Genomic DNA, 16,828 nt, shown 5'->3' on the forward strand with positions numbered 1-16,828 from the left:
AGCAAAGTTCTTAACCCAAGGTAATATTTCTGGGTTAGTGGAGTCTGTAACCTGAAGCGTCTGTAACCTGAAGTGTATGTAACCTGAGGTACCACTGTATATCAAACTCTCGCCCATTACACGAATCCCTCTAATACATTTACTTTATCCTTTTTCTTCCACTGCTCCTATCTCAAATCCTGCCCATGATTTCATTTGTTTGTGGTACCTTCCCCAATAGCCCAAACAAGCAGTGGCGTAGCGTGGGTTATCAGCACCCGGGGCAAGGCAAGTAATTTGCGCCCCCTAACCCATGGATTTGTGCCCCCTAACCCGTGGATTTGTGCCCCCTAACCCGTGGATTTCCCTAACCCCCAGATGTTGCGCCCGGTGCGGCCGGCCCCCCCTGCACCCCCCCACGCTACGCCACTGCAAACAAGGCCTTCATTCTTTGAAGAAATGGGAGAATCCCAACATCACCATGCAATCTTCAATGTTCCATACACTATGCTTTATGAAAAAGATTCCCAGTGCATATTATAGCCTGTTTTTACTCTGATCTGACATGTAAGAGTCTATTTGGTACTACTTAGAGATCCATGAATGCATGCCTTCAAGAGCAGAATACACACATATAGAGAGAGGGTGTGTGTGTATGTGTTAAATTTCAGATAAAACTATTCAAGCCAAAGAAATTGTTTTAAGACAAAAAAAAATGTATTCCACTGCTATGTCAACGAAGAACTTTTTCTTTCAGTCCTAAGGAGAGAAGGGAGAGGGGGAGAGGGAGCTGAAGTTGACATTCTCACAGTAATCATAGCTCTCCCACACACTGCCGCATACCTGGAATATATTGAATGTCTTATTAAAATTCAATCCAAATGGTACATTTTACAATAGCTAGGACAATATGCTCTGCCCTCAGGATTGCACACATGGCTGGCTTCAAGGCGGGTTGCATGACTGCATTTCAGGGGATGGAAAGAATGTTAACTTTTTGCATTTCTTGTCATGGTGCTGGGTAAAAATGATAATGGAGAGCTCTCTCTAGATTAATTGCAGGTTTGTTATTGGATCTATGCATTGCACTTTATACATACAGACTATAAGCCAAGGTTTATGTACCACTAATTATGACAATAAGAAGAAGCTAATGGAAATAAATGTGTGAGGTAGCAACATTTGAATTTTAACTGCAGAGTAGAAAATGGCTTTGAAACAAAAACTGCAAAATAGCTTGAACTTGGCAAAGGGCGCATCTTTTCTATAACTTAGGGGATGCGCCACTAAAACAAAGTTTCGCACCAAAAACAGATGTAACGCTAAACCAATGTTTAGTGGTATGTGTATGAGCAGCAGAAAGCTGCTTTCTGTTCTTGGTTGCATTCAGTGCTTTTCCCCCCTGGGGGTACGCAGGGGTACGCATGCCCCTATATATTTTGTGAATCTAACGGGAGAAGAAACTGAAAAAAAATATTTTTTTTAGTTTCTTCTCTAGCACGGTGAATCGTCAGTTCCATTGCTGCTCCTGATGATGGCCTCCTTCCCTGTTACAGTGTTTCCTAAGTCTCATATGGAATGAGAGTACCCCTAAACATTTTTTTTTTTTTGAAAAAAAAGTACTGGTTGTATTAAGCATCAAATCATAGCTTACCGACCATGGTTTGCCCAGAAATCAGGATTGGAAATTATGGTTTGATCTTGGTTTTCAATACTAGTTTCTGGGCAAACAATAGTGAGTGCTAACCGATTTCCTAGATTTCGAAACAGCGGCAAACTGTGGTTGGCAAGGTTGGAGCAGCGAATACGAAAAGCTTCTTTGATTCCTATACAGCACCAATATGGTTCCACATGCACCACTGTAGTCACTGCTGTCCCTTATGACACCCGTGAAGGGTCTTCATAAACATCACCTCAAAATGCCACAATGCACAATAAATGGTTTGCTGCTCCTGCTCAGTTCTCCCCTAAATTGAACAAACCTTCCCTCTTTACCCAGATTTCATTCAGTGCTGGGACTGGAGGCCTGCACTCCTCTCTGTCTGAACAAGATAAGGTAAAGGAGGTAAAGGACCCCTGGACAGATAAGTCCAGTCAAAGGTAACTATGGGGTTGCAGCGCTCATCTCTCTTTCAGGCCGAGGGAGCTGGCGTTTGTCCACTGACAGCTTACTGGGTCATGTGGCCAGCATGACAAAACTGCTTCTGGCACAATGGAACAGTGTGATGGAAACCAGACCTCACAGAAAGGCCGTTTACCTTCCCACCACAATGGTACCTATGTATCTACTTGCACTGGCATGCTTTTGAACTGCTAGGTTGGCAGGAGCTGGGACAGAGCAACGGGAGCTCACCCCGTTACAGGGATTCGAACTGCCGACCTTCTGATCGGCAAGCCCAGAGGCTCAGCGGTTAAGACCACAGCGCCACCCGCACACCACCCCTCTGATCAGAAGAGATGTACAAAGAGGATTTCTCATTGTGACTGTTAAGTTGTGGGTGAACATATCAGACGACACAGCGATTCTTCAAACAGCTCTTGTTTATTCACAGGCCAGAACAGAACCTGAACTGAAGGGTTCAGCCAAACTGCTTATATAGAGCTCAACTACAAAGCAACAGTAACAACTTTCTGTAACTATCCAATCACTGAATGTCACTTTCAATTTCTTATTTGCATATTTGGACCTGAGTGAAAACTATCTACAGTATCTCCCTGCTGGCCCAGAGTGAGAACTTCAGTACATAACAGTGACCATGGTGGTGGCTTATGCAGGTGCCTCCCTGCCCCCAGTTGGGGGCATGTCTGCACCATTTTGTGTTCCTGTCACTTTTTGTTTGTTTGTTTGTTTGTTTGTTATTTTGGATGTGGCAGCCTTATGCCATGCCCCTCCCATGCCAGCCATTTTGTAACTGGTGCCCGTGGCATTTTCTCAAAATTCAAATGTCTCCGCTGGTTCCCCCTAAAAAGGATTAGCAACTCCTATCGTAAAGACAGTGGTTCTGATGTAAATTCAACTTAGCTGTTAACTTGCCCTGTGAGCTGCTGTTTCTCTGTTTGAAACCAGCCTGCCCCTCAAACGTGGGGGTAATTATACCACTCTACTTTCAGGGCTATTGTAGGATTACTAGCACAGCACACACTTCTCTCCCCCCCCCCCCCCCAGAAATTGCTATGGTTGTGACAAGTCAAAAGAAGTCAGATTTGAAATGACTGGGGGATGTACAGTACAGCATTCCTACGGAGAAGAATGCTGTAGTGAAAACTTTGCCAGCTGCAGTGGGGTTTAAAGGTAAGTCACCTCAATCTTTACTCCCACTCTAACCGCTGCCATCCTTGTAATGCCAGTTCATAACATTTAACTTTTGATTTATTGATCTGGAGCTCAGTATGCTGGGAATCAAAGTCCTGGGCTTGGAGGTGCATCTTGCCTTTTGATCCTTACTGGTGTTTTACTGCTATTCTCTATCATTTTGAGTTAAGCAGTGCTCTCATAGCTTCTAGCTCTTGTCAGTCTATTTAGTGTATAAAAGGCTGCATGTTTCTTCCCTAAGGTGCATCACAGAACGGTCAAATCTCATAATGCCATACGCTATACATAATTTATAGTCCGGGCTTAAGATGAACATGCAAGGAGAAGAGATGGCGATCTAGCAAAATGGATGGAAGCAAGAAAGGTCAAAGCCATCCATTCCGCAGATGGGGAGATCTCACCGAAAAGATTGTGGCATTTAATCTTGATGATTAAACCTGACTCAAAATTGGAAAATGTTTGCATTCGGGGAAATACATCTACCCAAAATACAAGGTATCTGTAGAACAATTCCTGACCAATTTAATCTTACTGTTTTCAAGCTATTTTTGAGAAAACCCTTCTCAGAAGGGTTATTGAGAGGGTTGGGGGTGGGTTTCAATTAGCAGGCGAGTAAGAATGGTTAAGGGACGCGGGTGGCGCTGTGGGTTAAACCACAGAGCCTAGGACTTGCTGATCAGAAGGTTCAAATCCCCGTGACGGGGTGAGCTCCCGTTGCTCGGTCCTGCTCCTGCCAACCTAGCAGTTCGAAAGCATGTCAAAATGCAAGTAGATAAATAAGTACCGCTCCGGCGGGAAGGAAAACGGCGTTTCCGTGCGCTGCTCTGGTTAGCCAGAGGTGGCGTAGTCATGCTGGCCACATGACCCGGAAGCTGTACGCCGGCTCCCTCGGCCAATAAAGTGAGATGAGTGCCGCAACTCCAGAGTCGGTCATGACTGGACCTAATGGTCAGGGGTCCCTTTACCTTTATCTTTACTAAAATGAGGCTGCATTTTAAGCTGCATTTTATGCTATATTTCAAGCCATATTTTAATTAACTGTTTGTTTATTCATTCATTCATTCCCTATTATGTTTTATTGTGATTTATATTTGGTGTTAGCTACCCTGAGCCCAGCCCTGGCCGGGAAGGGTGGGGTATAAATAAGATACTATTATTATTATTATTATTTTCTTTTTCACAGTGGCGTAGCGTGGGGGGTGCAGGGGGGGTCGGCTGCACCGGGCGCAACATCTGGGGGTTAGGGGCGCAAATTACTTGCCTTGCCCCGGGTGCTGACAACCCATGCTACGCCACTGCTTTTTCACATGACTCTAAGTTATCGTCTTCTGTGACCTCCCTGTGGGGCTCTTGGTGGGTGGCCCCCACCACTCTTCCTCATCCAGCCAGTCTCTGCCACTATTTCACCCTTGAGATTCTCCCCAGATTACACCCCTTGTTTCCTCTGGCACACTCTACACTTCTCACCAACCTTTCTCCACATCCTCCTTGAGTGCTTTTGCCAGACTGGAGTGTTCCCTCGAATTTTAATATTGCCTTGTGTTTGCGTGGGTAGAGGATAGAGAGGGGTGCCTGGGTGCATGCGCAAGGGCACATGCTCAGAAGGCAATGTGGCCCTGAGGTTGAACAGCACATTTGATGTAAGCACCTACCCCTAATTACCTGTTTGCAGCATTGGGAAGAGGCGATTTGGAGTTGGAAAAGAGTTTGACTTGATTTGCATAATTAGCAAACGCTTTGCATAATGTGCCCTCATTCAAATGTGGTTTGAATGCCACAACCTTAATTCAGTGCAACTAACTTCATTCTGAATTGCCATGCTTGGCTTTCTGCAGCTTAGATGGTGCGCATTTGTCGTTTTGTGTGTGTTTTTGTGCAAACCTGGGAATGTATTCTCTCGTAGGGAGCATAAAAACAGGGTTTTATTTGATGAAAGAAAATATGCCTGCTTTGGAGGGGGAGAGATCTGCTGCTAATGTAGCCGCTGCATTGTTAGTTATTTCACAAATGCATTGAATTTGAAGTGAGCAAAACCAGCAAATATATCACACGGTTCTAAATGCCAGCTTACTGCTGTGCATGGGCATTGTAACTACCTGTCCTTGAGCGAGGCAATTCAAGCAACAATATAAAAAGAGAGAGACTTTAACATGTCTGGCTCCATCTAAGCCAGAAGGACGGAAAGTATGACATATGAAAGCAATATACTGTTTAGTGTGAGAATCAATTTTGTTATTTCTATAACAGATTCGCTTTTCTGGTTTCCACATTCTGTTTTTACAACGTCCCCTGCATTGCCCTGATATCATTTTGCATTGGCTTGCCTTGTAAAAATGGTCACAGAGCAACACTGTCATTATATTGCCTCTTTCCCTACCATAAAGCCATTGCTCCAAGCCTGCAACGACAGAGATTTCTTTTCTCTTTACACCACAGAGTCATTTTCTGTGAACTTGCTTTTTTAAAAAATATATATATATGTATATATAAAATAACATAATCTTCACTGACTCTGAATGAAGAATTGCTTTTAGCCAGATTGCATTGCACGAGTCAATCATATACTGGGCTCACATGAGAGTCGTTTTATATAGGGGCATGCACTGATTTTCTAATGAATGAAACACTGAACCAAATGAGGTCCATTTGGTTCAACGTTCATTCAGTACCAAACAAATGCCATCTGTAAGAATTTAATCATCCCACTCAGGGGTGGGGATGGTTATCTTTCTCCCATGGCAGTAGCTAATGTGAGGGCAGATGTCGCCCAGCAGGTGTCATTTTATTTTCTCAGAACTGCTTATCACATGATTCTGGAGCATTTCTGTGGGAAATGGCAGTCTCCAACAGGGCTGCCACTTTTTTGTGGCGACCGCCATTGCCCATTCCTACAATGCGGCACAATGCTGTACGGTCTGGGATATTCTGGGAACATAAAACAGTGGCTGGCAAATCAGGTATGCTGCCACAGCAGAGTGAAGAGATTGAAAGGAGCTCAAGTCAGCGAAAACAAATGTGAGCATTTTCATTTTAAATAAATGAAAAACTAAGGGTCGTATCCAGTTAAGGACTTCTAATGTCCCTTTCTCTGCACCCACCAAAAATCTGTTCCAGGGAAGGAGAGGGTGAGGAAGGTTTATTGTGCAGGTCCTTGCACTAATTAATAGTGAACCCTGCCCCTGTGAACAATGGCTCCTCTGTGGGAGGAAAATATACGGTCCTGTGATCCACATGCGTGGGTAAATAACAAAAGAATTGGCTGGGTGCCTGGATTCAAAACACAGGCGAAACTCACTCCCCAGCAGGAGAGGGCCGCCAATGGCAGAGTTGAAGCTCACAAAAAAACCAGGCAGCACTATAATACGGGAATATATGCTGTTAAACCTTTTCATGTCCCATTTAGCTTGCTTGCAAGCAGAACTCCCCTCTTTCTACCCCTCTGGCAATGAACAGATCACACACTGTTAAGTAATTTTAAATATTTTACTTGCAAAATCTCCAAAGGTCAGATTCATGCATTTGTCCAAGCAGCAGCAAGGAGAACACAGGCAGAATGTTCTTGGGTAGAAAATACAGAACAGGCATCGGCAAACTCGGCCCTCCAGATGTTTTGGGACTACAATTCCCATCATCCCTGACCACTGGGCCTGCTAGCTAGGGATGATGGGAGTTGTAGTCCCAAAACATCTGGAGGGCCGAGTTTGCCTATGCCTGATACAGAAGATACTTCCAAACACATGTTCGAAGCTTGGAGCTTGCTTAGGCACTTCTTCTTTGGTCAATTCCATGTCACAGTGAGAGAGAGGGGGAACAGGAAGAGAAGGTTTCACTTCCACCCTTATTGGAGAAGAGGGGGACGTCACCTAGCTGAGTCTAGGAATCCTTTTCTATTTTCTTAACCCCTTCATGCACTAACTAGCACTCATGCATGTTTGACTACAGGCTCACACATCCTTCCTATGGGGAAAATCTTATGGAATGATGTCCCTAACCTTTCTGCCCACAAGTAGGCCATTTGCAGTGATGGTTGGTGTCAACTGGGACTGATAGGGTGGAAAGAAGGGAATAGGTGGAGCCAGTGAAAAGAGGAGCATGAGCCAATGACAGGCAGAGCCCACTAATTCTAATCCTACTCTTCCTTGCAGGAACAAAACTGTGGAGGAGGAAGCTGGCAAGAAATGTCACCCACTGGTCACCTGTAAGACAACAGGTGGTTAGGAAATGTGTGAGGGCAGACTGAGTTTGGTGAGGTACAAAACCATTTGGCTTAATGGTCCAATTTTCATTTGCATGCAGCTCTACAGATAAAGCGTGTCCTCCCCAAAAGAGGGCACGTGTTGTGGTGAGACCTGGAGACTGACCTTTTGGTTGTGTGTGGGTATATTGGACAGCCACAACACTTGATTGGTAGGCGCCTCATTGCTGGGTTTAATCTGGCCAATGGAGAGCTGTCTGAACGGGCCGAGGGACTTATATATGCCTATGCACGTGACCCAGAGCTTCCTCTTTCGGCTCATGCATCGGAACACCCGCCCACCTCTCCCTATATTTAGGACATTGTGTGATTGACCTTGCTATGCCGTTATGTGTTGTCTGTCATTGGGACAGGGGCATGGCAGGAATTTTCCCCACTTGGCTGATTGGCTGTTGCCATTTGGGTTTCGCCTGCCACATAGCGAATCGTCACAACTTGTAAGGTTGCGGATAGGCACTGGTTCAGGTGATAGGGATCAGACAATGGTCTTGCCATCCCTATGTGAAGGGTATTCCATTAAAGGAATTCAGGGACTCAATTCAGGTTGTGCCCCTGCCTGAGTTCATGGGAGCATCTGGGGAGTGGACATAGTCTGTTCCCGGGCTTTCTACCTACCTCAGGTGTTCACCCTTGGCTTACCTATGCTGGAACCCTGGGTCAGCGCTGCCTGCAAGGGTGCAGGGAGCTAGTTGAACCAGAGCCTATGCAACCACTCACTTTCTGTAATCAATAAAGTTGTGGCCTAAATTCTGCCAAAAACCAAAACTAAAATTTGAGTCAAATGTGTGTTTATTTAAGGTGGAGATCTCTGGGTCTGAACACGCAAGCGCATTTGGAGATGATATGGTCTTACTCTGACTGTACCATATGTTATTTCTAAACACTTGAATTAGTTCTTATAGTCAAAAATGGGTTAGTATGTGGCCACTATGGGGCGAGCACGCTCAATTTCATAGGAATGGGGTCTTTTAAAGTACACAGCAGCAATGCTGCCAAAAATACCCATATTGCTCATGACACTTATTATGTAAAATGCAACAGCAGGTAAATATCCACGTAGAAGACCTACATTTACCCTTAAGGATTCCTTTCACAAAGAAACTGTTCAGTTTGAAAAGAGCTCCTTTAAATATTTAAAATATGAATAGCTTCTCCACCCCTTCTCTGGCCGATGAAAGGGGAGCTTGCCTTTAGTTTTTGGAAAACATGAAAGGGGTCAGATCACTAGTATTAGAAGCCTCCCTCCCTCTTCGAGAGATGTGCTCTTTCAAGACATCAAATAGAAAAACACTTTTCTCTTTAGTCTACCAGTCTTGCACAATGTGTCGCACTCATGAAGTCCTTTAATCCCATTAGAGTTTGCACAGACCATAGAGGGAGTCCGGGAGGTGGGGGCTACTTTTGAACAAGCTGGAAGCTTCTGAAACCCAGTATACAAAAATTAATGTTCATTCAGTTCAGTTGTTTTTACCAGCACATCTGTTGCCCAATCCACAACATATGCCGCTTGGGTTGATGTTTCTTTTATCTCCAGTCTACTAAGAAAGGGAGCAGTCAGCAATGAACATGGTGACATAAAAGGAGTCCTGCTGGACCAGACGAAAGGCCTATCTAGTTCAGCATCCTCTTCTCACAAGTGGGTCAACAAGATGCCTATGGGAAGTAAGGTAAAGGGACCCCTGACCATTAGGTCCAGTCGGGGCCGACTCTGGGGTTGCAGCGCTCATCTCGCTTTATTGGCCGAGGGAGCCGGCGTACAGCTTCCAGGCCATGTGGCCAGCATGACTAAGCCGCTTCTGGCGAACCTGAGCAGCACACGGAAACGTCATTTACCTTCCCGCCAGAAGGGTACCTATTTATCTACTTGCACTTTGATGTGCTTTTGAACTGCTAGGTTGGCAGGAGCAGGGACTGAGCAACGGGAGCTCACCCCATCACGGGGATTTGAACCACCAACCTTCTGATTGGCAAGTCCTAGGCTCTGTGGCTTAAGCCACAGCGCCACCCATGTCCCTCTATGGGAAGTAAGGTAAAGGCCTAGGGGCCCCTGACCATTAGGTCCAGTCATGGCCGACTCTGGGGTTGCGGCACTCATCTCACTTTACTGGCCAAGGGAGCCGGCGTACAGCTTCCGGGTCATGTGGCCAGAATGACTAAGCCGCTTCTGGCAAACCAGAACAGCACACAGAAACGCCGTTTACCTTCCCGCCGGAGCGGTACCTTTTTATCTACTTGCACTTTGACGTGCCTTCGTACTGCTAGGTTGGCAGGAGCAGGGACCTAGCAACGGGAGCTCACCCCATTGCCGGGATTCGAACCACTGACCTTCTGATCGGCAAGCCCTAGGCTCTGTGGTTTAACCCACAGCGCCACTCGTGTCCCTCTATGGGAAGTAGCTCTTCTCAATAAAGCCCTCAAGAGCATAACAACACTTTTACCACATGTGAGTCCCGGTAATGGCAGTATGGAAACAGCTTAGCAGGTGTGGGACTAAGCCCATAGCATAGCTGAGCCCACACACCTTTGCCAGACTATAGCATGCCCTCTGTCTGTGCAATTTGTGGCACCATAGGGTGGCCCTCCATGGTTCAGATTCTCTCTCTCCCACTACTGCAAGAGGTGGGACCAGTGGGGATTCAGGGCCAGGGCCAGTGGGTCTCTGTGATGCCAGTTGTGTGCTTTTTTTTAGGGATAAGGTAATAATGCCTGAATACGTTTCTAATGCTTGATGTTTTTATTATGTTTTTAGATCTGCTGTAATATGCCCAGAGTGGCTGGGGAAACCCAGCCAGGTGTGCAGGGTATAAATTATAAAATGCAAGGCATGAGAAGGCTCATTTCTCACTAAATGATTGTATGAAAAAGGTGAAGGATCCCACGGACAGTTAAGTCCAGTCAAAGGAGACTATGGGATTGTGGCACTCATCTCGTTTTCAGAGAGCCGGCGTTTGTCCACAGACAGCTTTCCGGGTCATGTGGCCAGCATGGTTAAGCCACTTCTGGCACAACGGAACACCGTGATGGAAACCAGAGAGCACAGAAACAGCATTTACCTTCCCGCTGCAGTGGTATCTATTTATCTACTTGCACTGGCATGCTTTCGAACAGCTAGGTTGGCAGGAGCTGGGACAGAGCAATAGGAGCTCACCCTGTCATGGAGATTCGAACCGCCTACCTTCTGATCGGCAAGCCCAATAGGCTCAGTGGTTTAGACCACAGCGCCACCCGTTATTATTATTGTTGTTGTTGTTATCAGGGCTACTATTTCTAAAAAAAATAAATATTAAGGCACCTTAAGTCCCCAGGGCACTTTAAGCCATGGGATTCCTTCTCCCAACCAACCTTCCTTCCTTCCTTCCTTCCTTCCTTCCTTCCTTCCTTCCTTCCTTCCTTCCTTCCTTCCTTTAGGAACAGAAATACAGCATTCAGAGTCGAATGTTTGAAATGCCCCCATCACCTTCTCCAAAGACACAAGTCAAAGCCTACAGGAGATGCGGTTCTATATGGTATTGCCACTTAGGCCACCAATCTATTGATACCTCTTATTAGAGAGTGTATGAATAGCATAGTCTCACCCTAAAGACTGTGATTCATACACATATTACAGAGAAGGGAAGAGATTCCGGACATAAAATTTTAAGGCAGTTCAGCAATATAGTATATTAATGCTACCCAGCTAACCGAATCAAATTAAAAGTGAATAAATAAATCGATAGCAGCTGTCCCTTCAGTGAAACTGGTTTGTCTCTTAATTACTTTTGCAGTACCCAGAGATTCCAAGGCCAAGAATATCTTGGTCTCTGAGCTCGTAAATAAACACATTGCAAAGGGAAGAACTGCAGATCTACTTTTCAATACATTTATGAAGTCATATTAATAAACCTTTCACATGTGCTCAAATTGCCCAAACCTTTTCACACTATGAGTTATGTTGTCCTCAGGATAACGTCATCCAAACATTCCAGTATATGAAATTCATGGAGAATTATATATACTGCTTTGTTCTGTTTGTGTTTGATGGTTGATATGAAAGGTTATTTAAAAATATGCTGCTTTATGGCTTGCAAATATAGGTCATAATGCTTACTATGGTTCAGTAAGTGGGGGAAGGCAGAAGTCATGTAGAGTCACTACCATGTTTCATTAAAAAAGGATAATGTTCTTTTGCAAAGTCAGAGAGATTAAAGGTCACATTAAAGCTTGGGTTTTTACAGCCCTGTCTCTGAAGTTATTGGGTTATACAGGTACAGTAAACAAAATTTAGGACATGTTGCTTGCATTCAGAATACAGAAGGTAATATTTTGGAAGTTCAAGTAACAAGAAAAGCCTTCTACAGGCTCTATGTTTAACTTCAATTAAAGGCAGGCAGTGGGTATGCAGCAGCAAACCAGCAGCTTCTGATTGGAAACATGGGCATCTGCTGTTGTGCAAACCTTATTAAAGCTCAGTTTTGTTTTTTTTTAATCTTCTGAACTTCCCAGGTAGTTACTTACTATATACCACTAAGTTTAGTCTCTCTCTGTGTGTATGAACCCGCAATAATGGGAAAACCATCCCTAAGACATAATGACTTCAACTGGCTGCTCGGTCACGTGACTGGTTCACAATTTCATATGACTGCTTCTACTATAATTTAAGGAATAAATTATAACTCTTGTCAGGTAGGTGTGTTTCCTGTTCTGTAGTGTAGTGAGTGCCTTCGAATACAAGTTGACACTGCTGTTTCAGAGAAATCCTAATTTTACCAATTGCGCGATACGACGCTTTTCAATTTCAACATATTCTTTATTATTATTATTATTAACAATGAAGGCAGAGGTCATTCTGCTCTTGTACTTTGCTTTCTGTCAGATGTACCTGTAGCAGAAAAAGAAAAGCTAATTTCTAGCCTATATTTTTTGCTCAGAAGGCTTTTCCCCCACTCCAGATCCATCTTTGCTTGTTTATAATGATGCAGCTGCCATCCCTCCACTTCTGACTTTGAGCGCTGAAGTGTGTGTAAGCAAAATAGGTAATTCAGAATGAAATGATTGAATCAAGGCAAATGAGAAATAATGAATTGACAAATCCTGAGTACGGAATACACAATGGCTGGCAAACTATGCCTCTGCTAATTTCCAGTTCCTAATGATGCTAGAAATATATAAATATCAGCAGGTCAGCTAGTTACAGAGTGAAAAAACAGACAAACCAATAACTAATTGGCTGAAGTAAAGCAAAATAATAAAAATATTTGTCCTTGGAGTGCAAGCAACGATAGACAGACAGACAGACAGACAGATGATAGATAGACAGAAAGACAGATAGACAGATGATAGATAGACCTTAAATTTTAAAATGTGGATGTGCCATGTTTGCAAATATGTATTATGCAGAACTTTAGTTGCAACTCTCTCTTGAGTGACCATCTGCCTGTGTGTGCCTCTGCATAAAATGTGAAATAGTTCAGAGTACCTGCTCCCATCATGATCATATGCTTTGGGCAAGAGCTGGGAAGTCCTTGTTCTGACTCAGCTATATCTCAGCTTTGACACCTTCATTTACAATATAATAAGCCTTGCAATGTTGTCATGATGAATGTGATATAAGAATAATGCATTCAAAGTGCTTTGACCGCTTCAATGAGCTGCATAATGGCACAACTTTGGCCTATCTCCACACCACATTTGGTCTACAGTGTTGTTTAATTTTGTCCTAGTTCATTTATGTACTTAGCTATTTCCCAAGGCTGGCACAATACATTTTGCTACCTGAGACAAAGGACAAGAAGGCTCTCCCTCCCAATTCCATGTAAAGAAACCAACTGGATTGATAGCATAAGAAAAAGCGTAAGAAAAACATGCTAGATCAGACCAGTGGCCGATCTAGTCCAGCATCCTCACAGTAGCCAACCCAGATACTTAAGGGAAGTAAGTGAATTTTACTCCAGAACTGATGGATGGCTATGTCCTCCTTTGCACTTGAAAGCAGCAGGCTCAATTAAATGTGCCAGAGAGGCGTCATGGCACGCTCAGGTTTGTGTTTCCACCTTCCACAAAGTGCTGGCCCTGTTCACATCTTCCAGCTGAGGTGGCCCTCTCATTCTGCCTAATGGCAGGACTAGCCCTGCCCTGCCTGATAATTTCCTTTCTAAAATAATAATAATAAATTTGGTGCAATAATGGGATTGATGTGTCCTTTCTAAAATAATAATAATAAATTTGGTGCAATAATGGGGTTGGTGTGCTTTAGGGAAGCTTTTAATGTTTAATAGGTTATTGTATTTTAATATTCTGTTGGATGCTGCCCAGAGTGGCTGGGGAAACCCAGCCAGATGGGTGGGGTATAAATAAATTATTATTATTATTATATATATATATATATACCTGGTCCTAACAGATCCCTGTTCAGATACTCCTGTCTGAAATAGTCACTCTTGACGAAGGTTTCCTAAACCTGGGTCTCTAGCTGTTTTAGGACTACATTTCCCATCACTCCTGACCAGTGGTCCTGATAGCTAGGGATGATGGGAGTTGTAGTCCAAAAAGAGCTGGAGACCTAAGTTTGGTAGGCAAACTAAGGCCCGGGGGCTGGATCCGGCCCAATCGCCTTCTAAATCCGGCCCACAGACGGTCCAGGAATCAGCCTGTTTTTATATGAGTAGAATGCGTCCTTTTATTTAAAATGCATCTCTTTGTTATTTGTGGGGCACAGGAATTCGTTCATATTTTTTTTTCAATATATAGTCCAGCCCCCCACAAGGTCTGAGGGACAGTGAACCGGCCCCCTGCTGAAAAAGTTGCTGACCCATTGATCTAGACAGTGCTGAACTAGAGATCTGCATTGACATCTGCTGCCCCTGTGGATCCTGCCATCTGAAGCAGTCATCTAACCTTGCCTGGATTGCTGGACCTATGGTCAGACTTGTTATAAGGCACCTTTCTGTTTATGGGAGGGATTGGTAGAAGGTTCCAGGCTCAATCTGCAGGACGGGGTATGTTTCCTGTCTGAAATCCCATCACTGACAGTCAGTGTAGGTAATACTGAGTTATAAAGACCCAATGGTCCCCATTTGGCCATGAAACTCACCAGGCAACCATGGGCAAGTCAGCCTACCTTACTCTTCAGGGTTGCTGTTGAAAGGGTGAAATAGCACTGTTCTTTGCTCCTTGGTGTAAAGGTGGGATTCATCCTGGGTAGCTCAGTGAGTAGAGCATCAGCCTCTTAATCTCAGGGTTGTGGGTTCCAGTCACATGCTAAAGATTCCTGCATTGCAGAGGGTTGGATAGATGACTCTTGTGGTCCCTTCCAACTATACAATTCTAGGATTTGACTGGCAAATGGATCCTGTTGAAATTGTTGAGCTGTCCAACAGCTTAAAGTTGGATATCTCTGCCAATAGCTGCCTGATTCACCACCAATAAGGTTTATATCAACTAACTGGTAAATAAAAAAAAACTATTGCTAAGCAGTATAAAGACTGTAAAATAACTAACTTTCAAAACATTTATTATTTAAAAATGTTATATATATATATATATATATATATATATATATATATATATATATATATTATCCCTCATTACTTTTCCTCTTCATTCCCCTCGTAGGTATTTTTTGAGATGGTTGCATGATAATATTTCTAGGTAGCTTTAGGCTATAAAACTCTTATCATTTGCTGAGAGAAATGAGGGAGGTTAAGGAGGAGGCATCTTCCCATCAAAATTGGTGACACCTAGCTGTTGTCCATAACTTTTTTTAGAACCAAGGAACAAGAATTCAGAATATGCTTAGTGGATATTGTTTAAGGCTATTTTGGATGGTAGGAGAATTTATGAGTTAAATTAATAATAAATGAGCCCGTGTTGCATCTCCTGGAGTTTGCAAACAACCTCATCTGACCACTGAGAAGATGTATGCTTTTCAGCAATAATGAAAGTACATAAATATTAATAACTTTCTTTTAAAAAGAAAGAAAAGCTGTCACTGTATGGCTGTTGACTATACATAAAGTTTAATGACGACTATGAAAATAAGTGGGTGTTGCAGTTTTAGGAAACTCGCTATGCTTTAGCATTTATTGTCTGGGAAGTTGCCCATGGTGGCTGTCTATGATAATAACCATTAAATTTGCAGCTTTGAGCCAATTACTTAACCAAGAGTATTGATTGCTTATTGAGACATAATGTAGGTGAAATATTCACAGAGATAGAGAGTTAATAAGTCCCTGCAAGGAGCCCCTTAAATGTGTTGTCGATGGCTGTTGACTGCAGATATACTTTGCAGGTCTGAAATAAACCTCCCCCCCTCTCTCTGACTCCACACACACACAAACTAGACTTCATTGTTTCCTCCCCTATTTTTTATTTTCATTTTGACAAAGTAATAATACTCCAACTGGAGAACAGCACCAGCCATTGCCCTAACAACAAGATATACCTGGTGTCAGAGACTGTGCTGAGGAGGGCTGCACTGAGGACTGAGGTGGGAGCCTATCCCCCCCCCTGCCCTCACCCTCACCCTCACCCTGCTCTGGATCCGGATCCTGAATCTTCCCAGGAGCAGGAGGACAGTATAGATTTCGAACAGTGGTTTGCAGAGGGGCATAGTTCAGAAGGCAGAAGCTGGGAAATACTGGATGGGGAACAGCTAGCAGCAGAAACACTAGAAGAGAGGATGAACAGATTCATGGTCTCTGGACAGCATTCAAGCCCCATCCCCAAAGACACAGAGAGCTCAGAGTTTGTTAGAACAGAAAGCGCAGAGGTTACAAACTACGAGATGTAGGAGTGACATAGATTAATAGGGACGGGGGGTGAGCCTTAATTGGGAGCAGCGCCATTCTAGGGAGACTTGTTCTTTTGCCTCTTGCTGTGATTATTAAAGAATCTAACTGGTAAGACGTTTCTTTCGTTTGATCTTCGATTCCCCAAAGCTTGACACCTGTGTAGCAGTTAGAGTATTGGACTAAGACCTGGAAGAGCAGGGTTCTAATCCCCACTCAGCCAGGAAACTCACTGGGTGACCTTACTTACTGCCTTTCAACCTACCCTACCTCACAGGGTTGTCGTGAGGGATCAATGAGGAGGCCACATTGAGCTCCCTGGAGAAAAAAGGTGGGATACAAATGCAAGAATAAATAATAAATAGAAGCAAATGTAACAAGAATGCAGTAGAGATTTTTAAAATAATGTTGTAGGGACGATGTGAAGTTTTGGTCAACTTAAGTTGGAGATGTGTGTGCAGTTTTATGTTCCTTTTCCCGAGCTTGTGAAATGACATTGGAACATTGTATTTGTTC

The 16,828-nt window shown here is 43.8% G+C and overlaps 1 long non-coding RNA gene across 1 annotated transcript in view; it reads left to right on the plus strand.

Annotated features, from left to right (window-relative positions):
• LOC308594665 overlaps positions 1-8,113 on the plus strand; it is a 42,400-nt gene extending 34,287 nt beyond the window's left edge. The window contains exons 2-4 of the long non-coding RNA XR_014011539.1: positions 3,146-3,271; positions 3,534-3,787; positions 7,438-8,113. This is a non-coding gene — a long non-coding RNA (uncharacterized lncRNA). The remainder of the gene's footprint in view (positions 1-3,145; positions 3,272-3,533; positions 3,788-7,437) is intronic.
• The last annotated feature ends 8,715 nt before the right edge of the window (positions 8,114-16,828 follow it).

Source organism: Podarcis bocagei, assembly GCF_964188305.1.
Source record: "Podarcis bocagei genome assembly, chromosome: 9".
In the NCBI taxonomy this organism is placed as follows: domain Eukaryota; kingdom Metazoa; phylum Chordata; class Lepidosauria; order Squamata; family Lacertidae; genus Podarcis; species Podarcis bocagei.